The sequence below is a fragment of the Centroberyx affinis genome, unplaced genomic scaffold (assembly GCF_046629955.1).
Source record: "Centroberyx affinis isolate AG114_WGS23_722 - 3 ecotype Tasmania unplaced genomic scaffold, CSIRO-AGI_Caff_v1 ptg001464l_1, whole genome shotgun sequence".
NCBI lineage: Eukaryota > Metazoa > Chordata > Actinopteri > Beryciformes > Berycidae > Centroberyx > Centroberyx affinis.
The window spans coordinates 114899-132489 of NW_027279933.1; positions in this window are offsets into that span (position 1 = coordinate 114899).

The following is a 17591-nucleotide window of genomic DNA, read 5'->3' on the forward strand; positions in this document are numbered from 1 at the left end:
ACAGATGAATGCATGTACAAACGCAGATATACACACACACACACACCCTGTAGTATCAGTTTACTGCAGTAACTGTCGATGCTGTTTGTCTACCCAGCTGTATACATAGCATTAGCAGCGATAAGAGAACAGTGCTCCAGTATTTGAATTGCAGAGGAGGGTTAGCAATGTGTTTGGCTCTTAGTCAGCTACAAGATGACCTTCATCCACATCTATCTAGACAGCATGGATCCCTAGGAAGAGAAGGAGGAGGGAGGGTGTGGATGTTTCGGGTTCAGGCCAGTAGCTGCATTTCTATGTGTTCCTGGCTCTGAAACAGATACTCTTTCACACAGGAAGGAGTGGGGGAGGAGGAGAGGAGAGGAGAGGAGAGGAGAGACCTCTCAAGGTGAACAAGGCAAAGGAAAGGAATTCAGGAGAGGGAGTGAGAGAAAGAGGAACAGAGAGAGAGAGAGAGGGGAATAGAGAAAAAAACCAGAAAAGAGATGCAGAGAATGAAAATGAAGCAGACAGCCAGATGGCGAGGGGAAGCAGAGATGGAGCAGAGTGGGGGAGACGCAGCAGGGAAGGGTGTCGGCTTCCCAGTTTTTTTTCTGTCTGGTTCACAGACAGGTTGGCATTAATAAAACTTTCTCACTGAAAAGCAGCCGCATCTTCACACCAAAATACCCATGTTACATTTCTAATTAAGAAAGTTGATCTATTGTTATGGAAAAATAAAAGCACATCATCAGCTTTTGTACATGCACAGACACACACACACACACACACACACACACAAATTCCTTGTGTGGTGTATAAGATGTTTTCCAGGAGACCAGTGGCCATGTATCACTTCTGATGGAGACCTTGAGCTGCTGCCTGACCTGCTGTCTGAGAGCCACGAAGCCCCGCCACACACACACACACACACACACAGTGCACGCGCAATGCTAAATGTGCACATCTGCAGGCACAGTCAAGCATGCACACATAACAAAAACATGCACATTGCTACTGACTAAGAGCATATGTCCTTACTTTAAAAATGCTACTTGGAAGCTAGACAAGACATACTGTACACTCACAACAAATGTGCAAATACAGAACCACACATTAGTTCTCCATCCACCCATCCATCCATCCATCTATCTATCCACCCCCACTGTGTACAAACACGCATACACACACACACACGCACACACACTTACAAACATACAGAAAAGCTACCTAGAAGCTGGTGAAGAGATACTGTACACTCGCATTCAGTGTTTTAATGTGCAAATACAGAACCACATATTAGTTCTCTATCCATCCATCCATCCATCCATCCATCCAGTGTGTATCCACACACACACACACATACACACACAAAGTGAGACATGCATGATGGATAGGACACACAAGAGTGTCCCATGTCCATTTAATCATAGCAGCAGGTGTAGTGAAGTGAGAAACTTCACACTGCTAAGGAGCTGAGATTGATTTGACAGAAGCCGGGAGCACAAACTAATAGTGCAGAGAGGGAGGGAGGAAGGGAGGGAGGAAGGGAGGGGCCGGCAGAAAAAAGAAGCACCAAGTGACTGAGAAGGAGGGAGGGGCAATAAAACATGGTTGAATGAGGATAGCAGTTACTGTTTTACAGAATTGGGGATATTATGGCTGGTATGTAAGATGTAATCATAAAAAGGAATCATAACATTGCTCTTCCCGGTGATATAATATACTGCTGAAATAGTAAAGTAAAATGCTAGATGCTGAAAAAGCTTCTTCCTGTCTCATTTGGATATTTTTTTTTTTCCTGGGACTACTCTACACACTGCTGCACACACCTGCCTGTGCACATATTCAGGCAGGTGTGTGCATCACTGTGTATGAATATATTCACACACACACAAACACACGCACTCACACACACACTGAACCATGTGCAAGTACTTTTACAGATTCATACTTTACACTTTTCTAGCAGAGCCAATATTGCTGTTCTATTTTGAAATTTTGTCTGTGTGTGTGTGTGTGCACGTGTGTGTGCACGTGTGTCTGCACCTACATAGGTTCATGTCCACGAAGGACAATAGAGGATAAGCTGATTGTTCCTCATTAGATGTGTGGATCAGATCAGGATTGTGACCCTGCTCAAGGACTCTCTGACCCTTTCTACTGTTCACATCACCGTGGCAACAGTTGCCAGGTCCGCTCCCCTTTCTGGCCATGCAGACGTCCACTGCCCCTATACCCTCTCACACCTGCTTTGATGTGCGTGCGTGTGTGTGTGTGTGGGAGGGAGGACAGACGTCACAGTTCAATTAGGCAAACAGTGGCTCAGCGTCAGTGGTGCATAATTCTCTTCACTCAATTATTCCTTACCCCTCGTCTCCCATGTAAATATCTTCATCATCTACTATCAACCTCAAGGTTATACAGGCAACTAAGTAAGTCAGCGGGGCCGGTTTACGTTAGAGAAGCAGACTTCCCTCAACTACATGCCCTTGAGCAAGGCACTTAAAGGATTAGTTCACCCAAAAATGAAAATTTCTTCAGAGTTCCAAAAAGACCTATATTTACACCATAATTTAGTGCAAATCGTAACTACAGCTGATTGATTTGCAACACATAATGGTGTATAGGTCTTTCTATTCACAGTGTGATTATTTGGCTGTTTTTGTTTTGGAACTCTAAAGAACAGGTCCCCATTGACTTCAGTTGTTTTGGAGAAGGCTGCTACAAAGTTGTGCTGGCAACCTCCCTGTGTGTTACATAGACTAACAAATTTCACCTGTGTTTCATTTGGCATGAGGGTGAGTAGATGATGACAGAATTTTCCTTTTTAGGGTGAACTATTCCTTTAACCCTCAACTTTCCAAGCAGAGCTGCAATGCTGAAAAATAACAGGTAAAACATTCCTGGATTTTCCCCATACAAATCAACTTTAATTCAATTTTACTTTTCAAGAATGACTCCTCTAATGACTCATGTATTTTTTGAGATTCTCTGCATGCCTCACCTGCAGCCTCTTGTACTTGTAACTGTGCATGTAAGCATAGTTGTGTGTGTGTGTGTGTGTGTGTTTGTGACCTACCATTGCCACTACAGACATAGGTAAAAAGGTTAAACATAATTGCGAGAAAGCCTTCATAGAGAGGAAGAGAGAGAGCTGGAGGGAGGGTTACAAAAGGGGAGCTAAGTAAAAAAATATCAAAGTTATTCACAGGTTATTTAAGTAATCTGGAAATATAATGACCCCCCCCCCCCTCCCCTAAGCAGTCCATTACAATTGCCATGAGAAAATGTGCTCCCTCCTCTCTCATTATAGGTCTATTTTCTTTGCAGCTCTGTTTCTCTACCTTTCTTTCTTTTTTCCCCTTATCTCTATCTCAGAAATGGATGACTGTGATCTAATCTCTCTCTTTCTCTCTCTCTCAACCCTCTTCTCCACATTTTTCACCAGCGAGATGAGCTGGTATACTGGATACTGGGGAGCTAGAGGGAGTTAGACCTATTTATCAGAGCGAAACCAATAGATTCACCCTATAGAGACAAGGAATCAAACGAGCTAACTAAATATAGCCACAAGTGGCCATTAGCTTGGTCCCACCCGAAGCCCATGGGCCAAACACACACAGATGCCTGAGATATCGCAGTTTGCAAAATTGCCAAGTTGTCCTCACAGATGTGATCTGACAGACTTTGGAACCCCTTTACAGATATGTACAGTATGTGAAGTTTGATTGCTCTAGCATTAAATGTTTATAGCCAGTTCATGTGCTGTGTGTAAAATTTGGTGCAGAAAAAACACTGTAAAAGTGCAAAATCAAGCATTTTTGGTTGCAATAATCACAAAGAAACTGCAAAATGAAGAAACCTGAAGAGAGAGTGAGAGCAGCAGAGGTATAATCACAGACACACATACACACACAGTTCAGTTCACCACAGTCCACAAATCCTGACATTAAGAAGAAGGAAAACAAACGAGTATCTAACTGGTTTGCTAAGTTAGGAGCACAGGGTATTTTATGCATGCATTGTTAGGAATTCAAAAACAAACCAAAAGCAGGTAAAAAGAAAGAAACAAATGTATGTGTCATTAAATTGCTCTTTTTTGGAGACATGTCTGAGCCCAGACCTTGTGCATTTGACGAAGGAGGTCAGAAAAGAAGAATCTGATTCAGATATGATGTAATCCAATTCCCCAAGCTGTCAAGGCAGAGGCAAGGCAGGGTATATGTGCCTGTAGTGACTAAGGGGCCTGTGAGCACTGAGCAGTAGAGGCATGGGTTACCAGACACGTGTTATACGAGGAAAGGCTCTAATCCCCCACAAGCCTTCACCCCCGGTCTCTCCTGTCGCATCTCCCCTAAGACCCAGCTTTAATTGAAGCGGTTATTCAGATGGACAATGGCATGAACAATACATCAAGATTTTTGATGTGAAACAGATAGGACTGGACAAAAATATAAGTCTTGTTTAAGTGTTTTTTCTTTTCATCATGAAAGAAAAGGAGAGAATGAAGGGATGGAGGAAGGAGAGGAAGGAGAATTGATAGGGACTTTGGTGCCTTCGGGTCTAACTGTGACTTTAGCTCTGCTTTGACATTGGCTCGCTATGACAGCCTCTGTTCCACTTGCAAGACACCCGACATTGGCAGCTGTGTGTGTGTGTGTGTGTGTGTGTGGTGAATATAACTGAACTAACTATATCTGTGTAGGTATGTGGTCATGTTGAGTTCACACACACACACTCTTACACACACACACACACGCACACACAGAGAGATTACAGTGGAGAATAAACATGTGAACGCACACACACACACACACACATAACACACACTGCAGTTGATGAGTTGATACTTACAAAGAGAGAGGGAATTAGTGAAATTAAACACATGTCTACCCAACTGCTATGCCAACAAGGCTTAATTACTCACCACCTCACTCTGGCAGATTTGAAGCTCTTTCCTGATTATTGTAACTCAGAGAAGCTTTTGATGTGTCACTTAAATGGATGTGCACATGCTTTCACTGCAACTTTGAGTTCCTGCCACCCAGCCCCACCCACCTTATTAAAACAATACTTTATTTCTATAGCACTTTTAAAAACAACTTACAAAGTGCTTTACAGCATGAAAAGGACAAAATGTCATAAAGCGCAAAATACAAAAATGAAATAGAAAAATGCACAACGCTGGTGTAAGAATAAAAACAGAATGAGACAGAAACAGAAACGGAAAGATAAAACAATAAAATAAAAGTGGCAGTTATAAAAAGGCTTGTTTATAAAAGTGCTTTTTAAGAGGAGATTTAAAAGATAAAATTGATTTTGCTAGCTTGAGCTCCGTGGGGAAAAACGTTCCAAATCCTCTGACTGCAAAAGCCCGCTCACTTTTCGTCTTTAGCCTGGACTTTGGGACGGCCAGGAGTGTCCTGCCTGAGGATCTGAGGCCGCGCACTGGCTCATGAGGAATTAAAAGGTCTGATATGTAGCTGATATGTATGCAGGGCCTTTAAAGTTATCAGTAAAATCTTAAACTCAATACTATAACGTACAGGCAAGCACTGTAGGGAGGCTAAAATGGGTGTAACATGATCCCAAATCTTGGATTTAGAAAACTTCATGTACGTGCCCTCTTCCCTATTACTGATAATACAAAACACTTCTATATAGTTATGCCTGAATATGAATGTATTAGCACAGAAAAAGTTATGGTACTTTCCAAGTGAGTGAGTAACTGACTCACCCACATGCCAAACGTACAGGTTTTGGCATTATGGGACTTTAGATGATGATAATGAATAAATGCATCTGCTATACTGCCTCTCTATCTATCAAGGCCTGCAGTTTGATTGGCATTACAGTGAGTTTGGATGAGCATGGCGGCACATTGGCTCGTAGATGCAGATCTACACAGGCGTCTGCCTGCCTGTCTGTCTGTCTGTCTCTATCTGGTCCGGTTGGCTATCGGTCAGCTGTAATGATATGTCATTTAGGCCTAATCTGTCACAGGCCTGTGATTGGATTAGTCTGCATGTCTCTCCAAATTCACTGTGCGAGAGAGAGAGAGAGAGAGAGAGAGAGAGAGGGAGAGGGAGAGAGAGAGAGGAAGAAAGAACGAAACAAAGATGTAAAGGGAGAGAGAGTGAGTGAGAGAAACAGATAGAGAGATTCATTTTGATGGTTTTAAAGTGTGTATCACTAGGAACCTAAGCCACTGTCAGGCCTGATTCTCCAGAGATGAAATCCCTGGCTGTAATCCAGAGACCTCTTAAATCTCTCCGGTGGAGTGTGGCCAGTTTAGCCCAACTTTCTCACCCTCACAGATAATGACTGATGTAGCGGGTTACAGGTTCCCGCCCTAAAAACCTCTGTTGTTGTTATTGTTTTCTGCGTGTGTGCGTGTGTTTGTATGCGTGTTATGTGTGCGTTTGTATGAACATGTGTGCCCATGCATTTGGCCATGTGGGTGTCTGCATATACAGTATGGACATGTAGTATGTGTGGGGATGCATGTGCGTGTGCATTGCTATTTGTGTGTGTGTGTGTTTTGCGCGTGGCTTTCGGCTCTTATCCCCCACACACACTAAAACTGCTTGTTGTGCATTCATGTAAAAGCTATTGATTTTCTTCCTCTTCATTTCTCAGTGGATCGATACCTGTCCAGGACAATGCATGTGAACACACAGCTGAAAATCAGGGAACAAGACCCTTGATGTCTTTTTTTCTGGGTTTCACTAGAAAAGACACTAATTGGTGGCTTACATTGAGAGCATTGTCGAGAATGGGCTGCACTGTTTTCAGCGGCAGTATTTAATATTGCCTGTAAGAGTTATCGTAGTTTGTAAACCAAGAGTTCTTTCACTAAGCAGCACAGGGTTTGAGCATTTGAATGACGTGTTGAACACTTTGTTTTCACGACTTATTGGTGTTTACGCCACGGATTAGAAATTTAATTACAACACCAATTTATGACGAGAATTGTATTTACACTCCATCATGCTTTAAATCCCTGAACTGTGACTGAGTTTTATTGCACTGTTATTGCTGTCAACAATTCGCCAACTTTTAATTACTCCTGTATTAAAAGACCCCATGCTGCAATGGTCTCCCTGGTTTGGTAATTGCAGTTTTACCAGACATTAGTTGTCTAACCCCGTGCTGGTAAATTCACGTCTACATGATTTCATTACCGTGTTCCATTAAATATTCATAGAATCTGAATGAAAAGCAGTGAGGGTAATTAGGTGTTTGTTAATGCATGGACTCATGACTGTAATCCTTTGTGAAGCATAAATCACTGACTGACAGCTGTCAACTTAATATCCTCGCTTTACTAACATGCTATGTTATTTTACCACAAATCACTATATGTGTGTGTCTGTATGTGTGTGTGTGTGTTTGTGTGTATTGTGTATTTACTGTATATTTAAGTACTGTATGCAGTTGACTATATGACAGTGTGGATTAACCAGGCTTAGGGATGTTTGTTCATTTATCTGATGATACTAAACATATTACATGTGGTCAGGCAGGCATTCCATCTGTTGGGCCGTCATGGAAAATGCCGGTGCTTCATTGGAAGTCATGATTCCATAAATCTTCCAGCTGTCTAGATAGACTTGAAATGACATCATACAGCTGTTGTTGCTTGACAACCTCCATAACCCCAACTTTGGCGTTTTTCTTTTTCTTTTCTTTTCTTTTCTTTTCTTTTCTTTTCTTTTCTTTTCTTTTCTTTTCTTTTCTTTTCTTTTCTTTTTTAAGTGTTTACTGGTATTTTGAGGACGTTTCATGACTGTAGAGCCTGTGAACCCCATTCAAAACTCATTGTACATTTTCACAAATGCATAGGCATAAATGGGAAAATCATCCAGGCTTTCTCAATCACTGAAAGTAAAATTTTCCTCTGGCATCAGCAATATGTGTCCATCCTGGTGATGTAAATACAGTTTTGTTACTCAGTCAGTTTTTATCCCCCCCCCAACTTATACTGTATAAATAGATAGAGTAGATAGATAGATACAATAGATAGAAAATATGTTAAAAGATGAAGTCCCAGTCACTGTAGATGTTTTACAAACCTATATATAGGGCTCCTCTCACCTCTTTTCACAGATGTAGATTAGAGATGCATGCTGGTGGGGAGGATGAAATTGTGAGAGATGCCATTAAAGGATTGCACAGCGGAGGGTGGGAGGAGGGGGAACAGGGAGCTTGGAAGAAGAAAGAGAAGAAGATGGGGGGGGGGGACAGAGGGGAGACAGTGGGCTGACAGCACCTGCTGCAGTCTGAAAGACCGCTGTCACCGCGCCTATCCCATAACCCCCCTCTCCCTGTCAACACCACCGAGGAGCGCAGCCACACGCAGGAGCAGGTGACACCACAACACTGCACGTATGCACACACACACACATTCACACCATAATAAGTTTGGGGTGAGTTTGTTTGTGTGTATGTATGTGTGCCTGTGTGTGAGTGTGTGTGTGTGTGTGAGTGTGTGTTAGTGCATGTATGTGTGTGTCCTTGTAGATGAGGATGCTTTCGCGAGTGCCATATTTACGTCATGTCTTGTCCACCAGGACTTATCAAAGCATCAACTCTCATCATGCACATGACAAAGAATTCAACATGACATCCTTGAAGGTCCGTGTGTATTTGTTCACGTCCTTTTTTTGTCTGTTTTTTTTTTTTTGCGGATTTGTGCATGTCAGCTTTGCATCATAGTGTGACATCACCTTTCTCCTGTCATTGAAAAAAAAGTGAAAAGCTTCGTCCCTTAGCCTATGGACAGAGATGTTGTCCTTGAGTTCCTGGCGTCTTTGCTTTTCATGCTGCAGAGGGAGCAAGGGAATAAATCCCAGATGAGCTGGCTACATACCGCCATGTGCATGTGTCTGCTGCATCAGTCTGATGAATTGTTGCTTGCAGTACTTCTGGACAGTCTGTCGTGCTGAATCTGGGACATACAGTAAAGAGCTTCCAGAGACTAGGGGTATAAGTTGCAGGCCTTAAGTGGCTACGACCCAGAGAGAAATCTCTTGACAGGCACTTGAGAAGTCGTTCTGTTCCCATGTTGCATTAGTGACGCTGGTGGACTAGCAGCAACTCCGCAACATGTGTGCTCATACGTGCACGTGCACACACATACAGTATAAACACACACAGACACTCAGCAGGACAGGGTCTAACATGGTCTTCAATAATTAAACCCTAGAGGGAATAGCAGATATTGAGGCGTTACTGTAATGACCTCATATTTACAGCAAGCCAGCAAAATTCCTCTCCAGCTCCAGCCCCAGAACAATTGATTTATTTTGAGCCATATTTTTTAGATATATCAATGAAAATATACCCACTTCAGCATAATTATATTTTGTCATCCTTCATGCAAAGATCATTTAGATAAAATAGAGACAGCCAATGCATAGCTGACAAGTCTGTTTTGGTCTCTCGGTATTGAACTGTGAAAAGAAAAACTACGTATACTATGTATAATGGAAGGGAGAATCCGGTCTTAACATACAAATATTTGGTCTTTGCAAATGTGTTTAAAAATTGCTTCAATCATTCCCATACTCTAATACACTAAAAGTGTTGGCATTGAAACATACCTGCATATAATTCAAAATGGGCCAGCTGTCCTTTCAGTTCTGCATCCCTCTCTTCTAAACACACACACACACACGCACACACGCACACACACACACACACACACAAAAAGCTGTCCAAAGCTGACAAGCTCAGCAGGACAGGGCCTTCTTCCTCTTCATCATTTATTCACCAACACAGCACACTGTGGCCGGCACATCCTATAGAGCAAACATTTATTCTCAGCATTCTTCAATTTCCCCCACAAAGCTCTTTTCAACCTCTGGGCTTAGCCTTATCACTATGCAGTGGGCCGGCCATATTGGTTCCATAAGCCAATTCTGGTTGCAGGCATTTTGTGATCCGGTCAGATAGTGCTGACAGGAGATGTTGGTGTAACTGGATGCATGCAAGCATGGACACTATATCTATCTCTGCTATATCAACTGTATGTATGAATGGACTGGACGGAGTCATGTGTTCCATGTGATGAGGTGAGGAGGATGCAGAAAGTGCCCCCTCAAGGTCTTTGGAATTGGTCAGCTATAGATAAAGAGCATTGATCCATGTAGGAGGCAATGCAAAATGTTCAGTTGTGGAAAATGATTCTGCTTATATATTTATTTAGCTTTACTTTTGCTTCTCATAAACTGCTCAATGGCAGTTTTCAGCTTGCAAGGTACTGCTGTCAAAATAAAGCACAGAGAAGACAATGTGAATTATATTGCACCAGTACACTATAATGTATTGTTTAGAAAAGGAATCCCTTATAGCATGTTTGGCGGCATGGCAATACAGAAACCAAAACTCAGTAAATATAAGTGAATTAAATATGACTGTGGATGTGGTCGTGGTGAGTTCACACAGCCAATCAAACAGTGAAAACAGCTCATATCAGTATGAGGCCTGTCTATACACTTCAGCTTCTGTGTTTGTGTGATTGTGTCACCCCAGTCACAACAGTGATTCATTCTCTGTCTTCACCCATCTACTTTAGATGGGAGTTAAATGGAAGTCTTTTCACATCACACTTGTCACCAGCCTTTCCAGAGCGAATTGCCCCTCATATGGTCGTGTCTCATGAGCAACACCCTAATGGTGTTCATGCTTGTGTTCCTGCTTGATAGTTTTCCCGATGCAAATGGTATTAAAGCAATGGCCACATCATTAGCATGCCACTGATGTTAATAAGTGATGGTGGGGCATTTTCATGGCCCATTGCCACTGTGGTTTCTGGAGAGAGAATGGAGGGTGTGTCAAGGTTTATGATTTCCCTTACGTGTTTGTGGCATGCATTTTTCATCTGCCTCATCTATTGTGAACCAGGACAATAATGCAATTTGTGGAATGACATAAATTAGCTGAGTTTAATTAGGCTCACTATGACAACCATATCAGTTGCATAGAGGAACACAAACATTTTTAAAAGCCTTTACGACATGTCATGCTTATACATCAGGGGGCGGATGCTGTTTATAGAGAGGGATAATGTACAGCACAGTATGAATGATTCAAAAAACTCTTGTATGTGTCACAAAAAATAGCTTTTATTGTGTTTACCTCAGTCTTGAGGCCAACACATGTCTTGAAGATACAATAATCTAATTTTATGAAATACTGACAGGAATTTCAGGTAGCTATTGTTTTTTTCTACAAAATTGCTAAATAGTGTTTGGGGGTGAAACCCTTAAATTACACAATAATGTAGTTGATCTTCCTTTGCTTTTCCACATTGTAGTTGTGGCTCTCACTGCTTTGCACACTAGGAGCAAGAGACAAGCTGTCCCCTATTCTGCCATGCCCTGATTTCCTGCCCGAGACAGAGCTCTCAACATCTGAGTCCACAGACACAACCTGAGGACAATTTGCAAGGGGAGACATATACCAAGAATTGTCAATCTGTTTCTAGTAACTGATCAGACCAGCAGGCAAGTACACAGGCAGGCAGCGAAATATTGGAAACTGTACAGTTTCTGCACAATACACAATATAATTCAATTCAATGCAGCCATGTTCATAAAACCCACAAGAGTAATGACCAGTTCTAGGGTTTGGTATTGAACTATCAATACCAGTTGAGATGCATCATAAATCAAAAGGGGGGTAACATAATGAAAATATGGGAAACAGCCACAACATATACAGTAATGAAAACAAAAACTCTACTGGATATAAAAATTACTTGTGAGTTTAGAATGTGAAGTTATTACTTTTTATTTGATGAGAAAAGTCAGATTAGCCACGGAGAATTGTAGCCTGAGCTGTCGACCATTGCTCTAACTTTTCTTTAAAGATACTCCCTCACTCTATTTTAACTGCTGAGCGTTGTGTCCATTTTCCATTGACAACACAACCTCAATCATTTCTGATTGAAAGATATTGTCATTGCAATGACAACCTTCCCTACTTTAATGTTTTAAGGTCCCATGAGAAAGTAGAGAGGGTCATATCTCTCCAGGAAAGTCAAAGCTGGAAACATTGTTTGCAGAAAACCGGAAGCCAGGTGTGACTCACAGATTGAGAGTCATAGAAGATGTTCCAGAGAAACATGAGTAAGATCCTGAAATGTAGTGCCTGAGTCCACGGGGGGTTTATGAGCTCTGCATCACTCACCCACCCAGCGCCTATCCTCCCCAGGGGAGAGCAGGAAGTTCCTTACCCGGAGCGTGTGTCTCCTTGCCTGGGTACAATGCTGTCGACCTCCCCCTCCTCTGCCTTCTCCCTCTGCCCCGACCACTAACCCCTGACCTTGAGTCACTCAGTTATGCACAAAGGCCACTAAGTTTCATTAGAAGAGGGATGACGAAACACTGTGTCGCTCACAGCTTGATTGAAACTTTGTTGCCTAAGTCACCATGTACCAGGCCGGCATGTGTGGCAGAAGCCCAAGAAGCACAAAGTTTTGGAAAGTTAGTCATTTGTGTTACAGGAGGCTCGAGGCTTAGGCTCAAGGCCGGCTCTGTCATACGGACAGTGAATTAGTAAGAAGTAGAGAGGCTTAGGTTGGAAGGGCGAAGGTCACAGGCCTGTCCAGACTGTAATTTTCTCTCCCCCTAACCATGCCACCATCCTCTGGGTCAAGTACGTGTCTGTCAGTTCAAATACTGCATTAAATCTGGTGGACACATCTTATCTTTGATTTCAATACCAAGTCTGCTATTTCAGGTCCTGTGAATAGCAGACCTATTACACTACAACTGCAGCCCTATATAGTAAAGATCATCTATAAAATAAAAATGCTTTTTTTTTTTTATCTTAATCACCTTAGGCATGAATTACTTTGTTCCTCACTTTTCCCCTCTGTCATTTTTCACAACGTAGTTATGCATCAGTCACCTTCACATTCTACCAGGTTATGCAATTAGTTATCCATGCACCCTCCATCCATCAGTATGCTTTGAAGAATCCTGCGTAGCGTTCTGCAGGGTGTGTCTCTGTTGCCCACGAGGAAACCTTGTCCTGGGGAAGCTCTGCAGCAGGACTGGGTGTGGCACCCTGGGTTTTTACTGCATGGCTTCTCTGAGGTATACCCCCTCCTGAACAGGACATACAGTAGGAAGTCACGACACTCACACACACACACACACACACACACACACACCGAAACCCCGCCTATTCTAGCTATTCGTGCATACAGCTCACCGGCAGCAGCTTAGCTCCTTGTCGACCTTGAGGGATCGATGCAGTGGCGGTACAGCGGAGCTGAGTGGCCGTGTGGAAGCTCATAAATAAGAATGAAGGATGGCCCCAGGGGCCCTGGGTGAGGGGGGTGAGGGGTCCATCACGAAACAACCCAGCAGAGAGAGCCTCGATATGGACACTCCGCTGCCCAGCGCCCCCTCACCCATCTGGAGATTAATTACACCCGTTTCCACATTACCATCCAGCCCCCCCTCTGGGGAACCTTGACTCCAACAACCCCACACACACTCGTCTTCCTCCACCCACACACCATGGGCCGCGTCAGGGAAAGAGGCAGGTCACTGTAACTCAATCTTGTCTTTTATAGCACCATGAAAATCTACCAGGCTGCGGATTACAGTGATACACGGTATTGATATTGTACCCCGGAGCCAGAGACTTCATATTCTTCTTATCAACTCTCGTTTAACACAACCTATTTCTTCCCACCGCATATCTGTAATCATATGTGCAATGCAGGAGCAGAGGCTGGAACAGTTTTCCTATTAGCTTTCTCTGCATGATGACAACGCTGCACTCATCACTCACTGCTCTGCCCTCGGAGCTTATACAGCCATTAGATATCGATGGAGCCCTTGAAAAATCACCCACATAGCATTCTGCCAACAAGGCCTATAAAGTGAGCTTTGGATCTATACAGAGGGTTAATGGTGCTTAAAGCCTGCCATACACCCTTATATATCAACCACCAATTATGCGGTAATTGTGGTTTTTCGGAACGGCATAATGTAGTCTATAAACAAAGCCTTGAATGTTTTTAATGACTATTTCTTGTTGCAATCACCTTAGGGTAGAGAACAAGCTCCATTGTTTCCTCAGTAATTGTTTTGTGGCATTGTGGTGCGGGTTAATCTTTGTTTTTGCTGCTAATGTAGATCAGAAAACTATTCTTATTTGAATTGAATACCTGATTTATTTTATTTAAATTAAACTCTCTAAACATTGGACCTTCAGCCTGTATAGTTTATGCTTTTTGAAAGATATAAAGCTATGTTATAATGTTTTATTTATTTCACAGTTGCTCTAGCAGGGATGGCAGTGTTCTGTGGTGGGAGCCCACCGCTGCTGAGTGAATGTACAGGAAATACTGAGTTCAATTCTTTTTCTCGGTGAACAAGGGACATTTTCTGCACAGGCTGAGATGTAGCCATAAAACTGAATGCCAAGACAGGGAGAGCAGCTGACATTTCGGCTAACCTTGTAATAAAGCGCGATGTGACAAAAGTGCTGACAGAGGATCTATCATTCTGTTTACAGCGGGGAACATGAGGATTGTGTCCTGATAAGGGGGATATTCCTTGAACGGAGGGATTGTTTTGCCGCCCTGGCCTTTGAGGTGACCTGGTATAAGGTCGTTGTCGTTCCACCCAGGATCCCCACAGGCTCCTTTCTGTCATGAGGATTACATATAGTTCCAGAGACGTTCACCTTACTCCAATTTGTGTCTCTGCTCGCCGTGTATTTCCTCTTAAACAAGCAAACCAGGTCATGGGTCATAATGCTAGAAACCCTATACCTTATTAATTTATCACAATTGACTGAAATACAGTGCTTTCTGTCTCACTTGTGTCTTTTGTACGACTCTATCATGTCCTTTACTGGCTTCATCAAATACCAGCGGCCTAATAGGGTTTCAGATTCAGCTAGCCTATTTATATGCATCTTAATTGTTAAACTCATTATATCTGTATATCTCTTTAGCTGTGTTATTATCTGTTATCTAGCTGATATCACCCTCACAGGTGTTCCACCCCATGGTGCCAAAAAAAACATAATACCAAAAAAATCTAATTAAACCTTTCTTTCTCTCAGCATTAGGAACCAAACCTGAAAGGAAATAGGAAACTGCTGGAGATAGGCAACAAGATCCCCTAGCTCCGTTTGGTATACTTTCATTATGCAGAGATAATATGGGGAAAAGTCTTCTTCTATGTGTGAATTGGTGATAAGGATTGAAGAGAAGATTGGTTCTGATCCTTTCTTTAGAGCCATTGTTCACATCGCCCCCAGAAACCGCGATAACCTGACATGATCGAGAAGAGTCTTTTCCTCCTCCCCTTGCCCAAAGAAATAGTCTCTGTTAATTACTGCTGCTGCATAACGGCAGTGCTTAACATACGTGTGCTGATGCTGGTGCATTCACTGGCTTCATCGCAGCGCTCTTGCATGACTCTGAGCTTTTTGCATTCTCGTATTCTTTTCCTCTGCTCGGCTCCTCTCTCTCCCATACCCTTCAGTCTCTGTCTTTGTCTCTCTCTCTCTCTCTCTCTCTCTCTCTCTCTCTCTCCGTGTCCCTAGCTCTTTCTCACTTGCTCTCTCGTTTTCTCTCTCTAAGCCTCAGAAGCCTATATGGGGATGATAGCTGACAGGCCCAGCTAGGTTCTCAGTGAGAGCATGACTGACATCCCCTATCCTCGCCTCCCTCTGCATGTCGATGCCGACTCTGAGCAGACACTGTCGCTGAGAACACTTCATGCCTGCTCTGTCAAAAAAAAAAGAAACCCCTCCATCATCTCCGTTTCTTCCCCAGGAAACTCGCTGTGCTTTTTTTATACCCTCTCCCCATAAGTTTGGTAGTCTTTTGTGTTACTTATCTATCACCTTCACTCTCTGCGAGATGGAATAATGGGTGGAGGGAGGGAGAGTGAGGACAAAAAAGAGCTCTCGCATTGTTTATTCAACATTAAAGCGTATACCTGACTCGGCCTTCTCTGTCTCCCCATACCTGGAATCCTTCCTGCAAGAGAAAACTGCTGTGAACAGTGTGTCCCAGAACGCTGTGGAGTTAGCACACCTTTCATCCCCCCTCTGCACTGCAGCAGGAAGGGTAAATGTGAGCGTGCTCGGCACTCACTGTTTGCTTTGGGTATGTATTGATCTGGCCTAAGGCATGCCGCACTTGAAATAGCACTGACAGAGGCACAGAGAGTCGCAGGAGGGACAAGTACCTTCCAGGAGCCTAATGGAAAACAGCGGGATGCTATGTCAGTCTGGAAACCACACCCCTGCCCTCCCTCTCTCTCTCTCTCTCTCTCTCTCTCTCTCCCTCTCTCTCTCTCTCTCTCTCTCTCTCTCTCCCTCTCTCTCTCTCTCTCTCTAACTGTCTCGCCCTCCATATCTCCTGCTCCAGTAAGGCAAAGGGAGAACAAGATGACCTTTCGCTCTCTTGAAAAAAAAAAAAAAACAGGGAAACAAACCTTCACCTTTCCACGCTGGGGACTGTGCTTTACTCACTGCTGGTCGGGGCCTGTGGTGTGAAACTCTGGAGCATCTCTTAAATACAGAGACTCTGCCATAAATCAAAAGGAGTAACAGTTGTTCTTTTCTCCTCTTCTTCTCTGAGGTTATTAATGATGTGTGCTGAGAGAAAGCTGAGCCGGACAAAGCCAAGAGCCTGCTGCTGCTGCTGGGATCTTCCCTTCTGGGGTCCCCGAGTGGGCTCTGTCCTCTATTTAAGTTTATTTTATGTATGTGCGTGTGTGTGTGTGTGTGTGTGCATGTGTGTGTTGTGCATGTGTATGTCTTGGTTTATATGTGTATGTGTGTGTGCATATGTGTGCGAGTATGTTTTTTGTTTTAAACAAAGTGCTCACTTGTGTTGACATCTAAAAAAGTAGCCCCACAGCCTACTTCATGTAGAAACAATGCAAATCTCATAATCCCCATATTTTTGACACGGCATGATTAAAATGGGGGCTGAGAGCGAGAGGGAAAGAAAGAAAGAAAGAAAAGCGCTGTGTTATGCAAACCCCAGAATACTTTATAAGGGCTTAGTGGGGGGAAGTAAACAGTAGCGGGAGTTGAAGCATGATAGTCCTTATTGCCAGGGACAGACAGACAGCCGGATGATGGATTCTTCAATCGACACTCGTGTCTCTGTAGAGGGGGAGCGGAGAGTGGACGTGAGATTGTGACTGATATGGTCAAAAAAAAAAAACAGAGAACGAGACAGAAAGTGAGGGAGAGGAAGAGGATCAGTGGCTAGGGGAATTAGCAGATGGTGTTTCAGACAAGTGAAGTGGCAACTGCAGGCCTTTAGCTGTCTGCCAAGAGAGTATTTGTCACCCGCACTAACCTTGTACCCTCCAAAACTCTGACACTATAGGCGGAGGCATCAAGACAGGCGTCTAGTCACACTGCCATGTCAAGGGGGTTCTAACCATAGGCACAGGATTGTAATTTTATCACACTCTAAATAGTAACATGTTACACTGTACATAAATTATACTGGCTCATAGACTGGAGGAGTGGCAAATGGCTTTTCAGCTGCTGCATATGGAGCTGAGCTGCTGCTAGACATATCCTAAGGGGAGAGAAAGAGAGAG